This window comes from Terrapene carolina, unplaced genomic scaffold, assembly GCF_002925995.2.
Source record: "Terrapene carolina triunguis isolate 2854851 unplaced genomic scaffold, T_m_triunguis-2.0 Scaffold51683, whole genome shotgun sequence".
Classification (NCBI taxonomy): domain Eukaryota; kingdom Metazoa; phylum Chordata; order Testudines; family Emydidae; genus Terrapene; species Terrapene triunguis.
Genome location: NW_020716034.1, coordinates 13,043 through 20,790, shown reverse-complemented (window position 1 = coordinate 20,790; position 7,748 = coordinate 13,043).

Here is a 7,748-nt window from a genome sequence, read left to right as displayed (position 1 = left end):
ACAAACAATTTAATACTGTACACAGCAATGATGATTGTGAAGCTTGGTTGTGGTGGTGAAGTCAGAGCGTGGATGAACTAGCATTCAGCTGAGCCCTCAAGGCAGGGCCGGCTTTAGGAAGTGTAGAGCCCAATTCGAACATTTTCGGCGGGGCCCCAGCAGGGATGACTAAAAAAAAAAAAAAAGTAAAAAAAAAAGCCTTTCACTTCCTTCCTTGTATTATTTATTTTCCATGACTATATAAATAATAAAATTATATATTATGTACATTGCATCATATATGCTGTTGATCGGTTATTAATGACCGCCATTTCACATGTGTGGGTCCCAGCTGCTCCCTGCCCCCCTCATTGAAGCAGGTGTGCAGGGTTACTGCCCTGGGAACTGCAGGGCACCAGTGGACATGGGGCTGGCTGGAGGCAGGGTCTGGCTGCAGGCAGGGCAAGGGGTGCGGAGCTGGCTGGAGACAGGGGGGTGTGGGGTGGGCTGGCTTCAGGCAGGGCCGCAGGGGGGTGCGGCAGCGGTTGGGAGGGCTGGAGACAGAGGAGTACGGGACTCGCTGGCTTCAGGCAGGGGGATGCAGCAGGGGTTGGCTGGAGACAGGGCAGGGGGTGCGGGGCTGGCTGCAGGCAGGGTAGGGGGTGCGGGGCTGGTGCTGGCAGGGGTGTGTGTGGGGCTGGCTGGCTTCGGGCAGGGCCACAGGGGGGTGAGTCAGGGGTTGCTGGAGACAGGGCAGGGGGTGCGGTAGGGGCTGGCTGTGGGCAGGGGTTGCAGGGCTGGCTGCAGGCAGGGCAGGGGGGCAGGGCTGGTGCGGGCAGGGGGTGCAGGGCAGGGGCTGGCTGTGGGCAGGGTTGCAGGGCTGGTGTGGGCAGGGGGTGCAGGGCAGGGGCTGGCTGTGGGCAGGGTGGGGGGCGGGGCTGCTGTGGGCAGGACAGGGGGTGCATAACTGGTGAAGGCAGGGGGTGCGGCAGGGGGTGGCTGCAGGCAGGGGGTGCAGCAGAGGCAGCTGGAGCCCTGGCCCTTTAAATAGCCCCCAAGCCCCCCGCTATCCCAGGGCTCTGGGGGCTATTTAAAGGGCTCGGGCTACGGCTGCTTCTACAGCCCCGGCCCTTTAAATAGCCGCGGGAGCCCTGGGGAAGTGGTGGGGCTCCGGCGGCTATTTAAAGGACCGGGGCAGCAGAGGCAGCTGGAGCCCCGGTCCTTTAAATAGCCCCCAGAGCCCCCCGCTATCCCAAGGCTCTGGGGGCTATTTAAATGGCCCGGATCTCCAGCCGGGAGAGCAGGGCCGCGGGGCAGGACTTGCTGCACTCCGGCCAGGGCCGCGGGGCTTGCCATGCTCCAGCCAGAGCTCCGGCCGGGGGAGCGGGGCCGTGGGGAGTCGGGCTGCAGGAAAAAAAAACAGTAAAAAAATTTAAAGGGCACCTAAGGCGCGGGGCTCTCTTAAGCGCGAGGCCCGATTCCTGGGAATCGAGCGAATGGGCCTAAAGCCGGCCCTGCCTCAAGGGTTAACACATTGCTGTTAATGTAGCCTCACACTCTACAAGGCATCACAAATGGAGGGAGGGGAGACAGCATGGCAGACAGAGACAGAGACACACACCCTGTGTGTGAGAGAGAGATGCACATTGCCCCTTTAAGGACACTGACCCCACTCTAAGTACATTGCCTTTTTAAGTAGATCAGCAAGTTGAAACAGCAGCTGCTGCCAGCAAGCTCCCTCTGTCCTGACCACTGTCATGTCCCCCCCTCCCCGCTCCATACAGGAGGGGAGGCAGGAGCAGGGGGAGGGGCACACCCTGACATTAGCATGCCTCTTCTCACCCCCGCTTGCACAGCAAGCAGGAGGCTCCAGGGAGCAGCTCCAAGGCAGAGGGAAAATCAGATGGCAAACACAGTGTCTGTATCTTCTCTCTTGTTGCACCTCTCAATCCTATTTTTTTTCTTTCTAGCAAGTTTTGTGTTCTCTTGAGCTAATCCCACTGAGTGACTTTCTGAATCATTACCCAAGGGGGATAACAGATGAAAGATGCATGAGATAAGCTTCTGCTTTGAAAGAATGGCAGATCAGATGGGAAATTTGGAGAACCAGGCAATCAGTCAGCTGGTATAAATGACCCCAATGTACCCATGCCGATGGGGGCTACCTGACTAACTGGATCTCAGTATGGTGGTGCTGGCTATGACACCATAGTTGAAGATACACTGGATTTCCTTTTGGCAGTGGAAAGAATGGTGAACACCTACTTTTCTTGTACTAATTAAAGAAATTGACCATTCTGGTTGCTTGCAGTGGCCAGGTGCTTTCCAGACATTCAAAAATGGGTAGTACCTCCTCTGAGCATCTGCCAGTCAAAGGGCCTTGTGGTTGCGAAGACACATCTAAAACACATGAACGAATTGTAAGCAGAGCAGCAACATCTGTCTGAGTCTGCAGAGAGCGTGACATGACAGATCTGAGAGAGGGGAAATTGCCCCAAGTGTAATCAATGCAGCGATAGTGCCTGAATCTGCCGAGAGCCTGAAACTATAACTTGGAGAGAAGGAAAGTGCCCTGTTCATCTCAATGGGGTGTTACTCTGAAACGTACTGCCAATCCCAACCCATCTGAAAACCCTCTGTGCACATGGATCGAGCTTTGCTGCTAATACCCTACCCTGGCTATGCTACAGGGAGGAGTGGGAATGTTGGCAGTAGCCCATAGATGTAGAGCTCTCCACATGCATAGATAGACAGTGATTGGACTGAATCCTCCCTCCCATGAGAAAAACCCCAGCCCAGCGGAAGACAGGGATTGGATGTGTCAGGGAGCAGAGGGTCCCAGCCTGACCAAGGATGAGCTCTGGTGGTGCCCCCATGAAGTCACCTCTAGAGGTCTGATTTAACAATGTAATGTCCTGCTATTGACCCAGAGGTAACTAGTGAGTCGCTCAAGTCATAAGGGCTTATGCAGTCCTATTGAAGGACAGTGCTTGGTCCTCACTGTTAGCCATGGTTTCTGCTGTATGCAGCCATAACCATAGCACCCAGTGCTGAGCTGGCCTCTTGCTGACTCCTCAATAATAGCTGTACGCTTTGCCCACAGGGCAGAAATCTTGCCCAACACAGTTTGTGTCTGGGGGAGATTCCCAGAGACACCAGTGGGCGCTAGATACCCAACACACATTGACTTTCAGCAGGACCTGACTTCTTACCTCCCTTAAGCTCTTCTGAAAACCCCAGCCTCCATGTTAACTCTGGGCTCCACAGCCTAAACCAGTGAACCTTGCTAGCCAGACCAATGCTGGCAGATCCTCAGCTGATAGAAATAATCAGGGCTCCGCTGAAGTCAGTGGGGTCATATCCCCAACTGGTGTGAATCAGATTAATATAACCATAAAATAAGACACAATTTGCTGGCAACTAGGGTGTCTAAACCTTGGAGGATTGTAGCAGGGAGGTAGGTGATGGACATACTATTGCTTGGCGGCTTGAAGGAAAGATTAGATTTTTTTTTAAAAATAGAATGGAGAAATTCCATGGCCTGTGCATGCAGGGGTCAGACTGGCTGGCTGTGGTGGTCTCTTCTGGCCTTGAGATTTATTATAGCCTGGCTGAAGGGCAACCTGTCAGCCTGTGGTGAGAAGCATCTAAGTTTGTGAGGGCATTGAAAGTGTTAAGATCAGCTTAGAATGCATCTTGGTTTTATTTCATTTGACCAAATCTGACTTGTTATGTTTTGACTTATAATCACTTAAAATCTATCTTTTTAGTTAATAAATTTGTTTGTTTATTCTACCTGAAGCAGCAGGGCCGCCCAGACGATTCAGGGGGCCTGGGGCAAAGCGAGGTAGCTGCGGCACTTGTACTCACCCGGCAGCGGTCCGGGTCTTCGGCAGCATTTCGGCAGCGGGGGGCCCTTCAGTCGCTCCACGTCTTTAGCAGCATTGAAGAGCCCCCCACTGCCGAAATGCTGCCGAAGACCCGGAGCGACTGAAGGGCCCCCTGCCACCGAAATGCCGCCAAAGACCCAGACTGTCGCCAGGCCAGGGCCGGGGCAAATTGCCCCACTTGCCCTGCCCCCTCTGGGCGGCCCTGTGAAGCAGTGCATTTGGTTTGAAGTGTGTCAGAGGCTCCCCTTAAGATAACAAGCCTGGTACATATCAATTTCTTTGTTAAATTAACCAATTCATATAAGTTTGCAGCGTCCAGCAGGCGAAACTGGGCACTGCAAGACGGAGGTTCCTAGGGTTGTGTCTGGGACTGGAGATATTGGCTAGTGGCATTCAGTAGCACAATCCAAGGAGCTGTTTGCATGCGAGAAGCTGTGTGTGAACAGCCCAGGAGTAGGGATTCTCACAGCAGAGTAGGGTAAGGCTGGCTCCCAGAGTCAAGGATTGGAGTGACCTAGCAGATCACCAGTCCGAATAACACCAGAGAGGAACATCACAGTGCTGTACAGACATGTAGCTAGAGGTGAACCCTGACTCAAAGAGCTTACATTCTAACTAGACAAGACAGATGAAGGGTGGGAGGGGAAACCCAGAGAGTGCTAATAATCTGGACATGCTCAGACAACGGGCCAGTGGCAGAGTCAGGAGTGGTACCCAAGTCCTTATCTACTAGAACATATTGTCTTCAAGTGTGTATGGGCTATGAAACTGCTCACTGTTAAGACTATAGTTTCACCTTCAAATTTCTAAGGAGCCTCCCATTCAACAGTGAATATTCTGTGAAGCAGTCAATGCAAGCATATGATAGAGAGAGAGACAAACACACTGTCCTTTCTCTCATGGACACCTTTGTTCTTCCTTCCTTCATTTTTATTTTCCCTCAATCTAAAATCTGGCATTAGAAAAGGTTCAGAGAAGGGCAACTAAAATGGTTAGGGATTTGGAACAGGTCCCATATGAGGAGAGATTAAAGAGGCTAGGACATTTCATCTTGGAAAAGAGGAGACTAAGGGGGGATATGATAGAGGTATATAAAATTATGAGTGATGTGGAGAAAGTAGATAAGGAAAAGTTATTTACTTATTCCCATAATACAAGAACTAGGGATCACCAAATGAAATTAATAGGCAGCAGGTTTAAAATGAATAAAAGGAAGTTCTTCTTCACACAGCGCACAGTCAACTTGTGGAACTCCTTACCTGAGGTGGTTGTGAAGGCTAGGACTATAACAGCGTTTAAAAGAGAACTGGATAAATTCATGGAGGTTAAGTCCGTTAATGGCTATTAGCCAGGATGGGTAAGGAATGGTGTCTCTAGCCTCTGTTTGTCAGAGGGTGGAGATGGATGGCAGGAGAGAGATCACTTGATCATTACGTGTTAGGTTCACTCCCTCTGGGGCACCTGGCATTGGCCACTGTCAGTAGACAGGATACTGGGCTAGATGGACCTTTGGTCTGACCCAGTACGGCCGTTCTTATGTTCTTAAAATAAAAGTAAACTCAGCTGAAAATTACAGTTATGATACACCTCTCATTTACCCTGGTTTTAGAACAGTGTGATTACACTGACTTCAGGAGAGCTATCCTGATTCACATAGTGACAGGTACTATTTTATACAGCAGTACAGCAGTGTGCCAGGCCAGTTACAAGAGAGAATAGCTACGAGGCAGGCTAGACCACCCATAAAGGGGGGCGGGGGGGCTTGTGAAGGGCCATGGCTGATAACTGAGTTGGGTATGGGTGCAAACTATGGCACTGGTTCTCCAGGTTGACTCCAGGGGCTGATCCCTGCTCCTACATGGAGACCTAATGGCTAGGGCTGGCTGGAAAATGAATTCCATATCATGACAAATTTTGAGGTTTCTAAATTTGTTTTTTCTCCACATCAATATGAAAATAAGGTGATTCAAACTTTTTTGGAAAAAATTACAAAATGGGGAATGTGTTTTTCCCCAGGCCCAAATAGCTAAAAGCACAGTGATGAGGGGCACTCATCTGGAATGTAGGAAACCCAGGTTCAAGTCCTTGCACTGCATGAGTTGGAGCAGGGACTCACCCAAGTTAGTGTCCCAACCACTAGGGCTCAAAATGCTTTACAAAGGAGCCAGCATCATTATCCCAGTTTTACAGTTGGGGGAAAGTGAGGTATGGGTGGGGAGTGGCTTGGCTAAAGCCATTGAGCAGGCCAGTGGTAGAGATGGGAATTGAACCCAGGTTGCCTGAGTTTCAGCACAGTGCTCCATCCACACTGCTTTGGAAAATCCGAGCCCAAGGCCTTTCAATAAGTCACACACAGGCGTGTAACCAGCGATGGTCGGCTCTGGGGGATGTTTCTCTGATTAGATCCCAGGGGATGTAGAGGAGAGTCTTCTGAGAGACTTCTTCCCGCCTGGTGGAAACTGGTCCAAACCCATCAGCATCACTGCAGTTGTCCCTACTTGCAGCAATTCAGAATCTGTTCGGCCGTGTCTCACTAAGAGAATGAAGAGGGAAGGCTTTGTCTATGAACTGGAAGATAGGAACAGCCCTCAGCTGCTGATCTCTGCTGCTCAGGTGACAGGAACGGAACTTTCCACTGCTCTCGCTCTGTTTGGGAACTTTCTTAGGGCTTAGTTTTGCGTTCTCTATGCCCTCAAAAATCACTAATGTAAAGGTGGGGAGACACTGGGTCATACCAGAGAGACTAGATAGATGAGTATATACGCAGATAGAGACACTAGATAAATGATTATATAGGGAATGGAGAAATCAGATAGATGAGTATATATGCAGAGAGATGGAGATATTAGATGGATGAGTATATATGTAGAGAGAGTGATGGAGAAACAAGTATATATACACATAGAGAGACATAGTGGGTGAGTATACATGTAATAGAGCCAAAGAGAGATGGATATATATATATATATATATACTGGCAGATAAATGTGTACGGGGATATATAGATTGGAACGCCAAAACCTTTTGAAAATTCTTGTTTAGATTTTACTTAATCTTATTCAGGCAAAACTCTCATCAACTTCGGAGAGAATTTTTCCTTAAAAGAATGGAATAAAAAAAAATCTGGATTTGGCTCTGTTGCTTATAGGTTACATTCACAAATGAGTGAGTGAATTTTTATTCTTTTCCTCACTTTAATATGTTCTTGGGAACATCAGAGTTACAGACTCATGTTATTTAGTAGATTGTCAGAGCTCTAAAGATCTATACACTGTAAAATTTTTATTTTATTTCAAGTAAATTTCAGTAATTCATTTTTCTGTTGGTGAACTTCTTTCCTTCCTTCCTTCCTTCCTTCCTTTCTTGTTACAAATGTGACTATGATAAACCCTTTAGCATATAATATGATATAATATATAAAACCACATATATATAAAAATAACCCCAATTCACATCATACACTACAGAGAGGGACTTACTTTCTAGTAGAAAATCAGCCCAAAACCTCTTTCCTACAGATTCCTGCAACATAAATGTATTGTCTGTGCTATCACTAGAATAGGAATGGCATCATGATTTATTATTATCTTCCTTTATTTAGCTATACTATTTCTTCACTTATGTTATATTCATGCAAATAAAGACTCATCTTCTATACAAACTTGGCCTTTAAGGCCAGGGTTTTCAAAGACAGCTTAAAAGATATATATGTACTCTCTTTTCAAGTCAATGGGAGCTGGGCACTTAATTCACGTAAGTGTTTTGAAAACCCCAGGTTAAATATGTTTGATTTGAGAGCGTTTTCCTGATCTCAGTTGCACTATTATAAAAATGAGTAGGGGTATAGAACGGCTTCCGTATGAGGAGAGATTAATAAGA